Source organism: Sinocyclocheilus rhinocerous, unplaced genomic scaffold, assembly GCF_001515625.1.
Source record: "Sinocyclocheilus rhinocerous isolate Xijiao unplaced genomic scaffold, SAMN03320098_v1.1 scaffold362, whole genome shotgun sequence".
Taxonomy (NCBI): domain Eukaryota; kingdom Metazoa; phylum Chordata; class Actinopteri; order Cypriniformes; family Cyprinidae; genus Sinocyclocheilus; species Sinocyclocheilus rhinocerous.
The window spans coordinates 1254208-1255068 of NW_015639507.1; positions in this window are offsets into that span (position 1 = coordinate 1254208).

Below are 861 nucleotides of genomic sequence, written 5' to 3' on the forward strand. Positions count from 1 at the left end.
CTTTTGACCGGTAGTGTGTGTGTGTGTGTGTGTGTGTGTGTATATATAGGCCTATGCGTTTTGTTTGTATTTAAAAATATGCTTATATATTTATAAATTAGATGTTTTTTTTTCAATTAAAGAAGAATATATATATATATGTGTGTGTGTGTGTGTTACATACATGTATATTTATATATATGTTATATTTATGATATATTGTTATAATGAAAATATATGCTCTCTGTATTTTAATAATGGATCAAATACAACCTTCCACAAAGAGATTGCTTCTAAATGTAACTAAATTTATTTCTTGCAATTGAATAGTTACCTTAATAGTTAAAAGTTACCTTAATAATATATAGAATACCTTAATAGTTTCCTGTATATGGGTGCGCTGGGTGCAGTAAATAATTACAGCCTTCGGAAACAGTTTCAGGAAGACAAACATTTAGTTTCAATGATTATCCAGGGTATTGTTAAAATAAAATCAACAGCGCTTCCTGATGCTTGTAATTGAACACATATTAACACAGACGAATCCCGCGATCCCTGCTCGGATTACTATAGCGAAGGCTTGTCTCATGAATGTTAATTATATGCCGTGACGCTCGGCTTTCTGATTGGCTGAAAAGAACACTCCGGGTAAGAGTGCGCTAGTCAGTTCGCGAAGGAACGAATCCTACTAGGGCGAAGGCTGTGGGTTCATGCATATTAATTACGTTGTGTGACTGGATGCTCCGGAAAGGTTACCAAGCAACGCCTGTGCGAGCTATTTACAAATTCATGAGCTAAGCGTTCTCCATAGTAGGATTCGTAATTTTCGTCAGCGATGCCGTCCTAACGACTTCCTCCTGTCATATAGAAGCGCAGGATCGA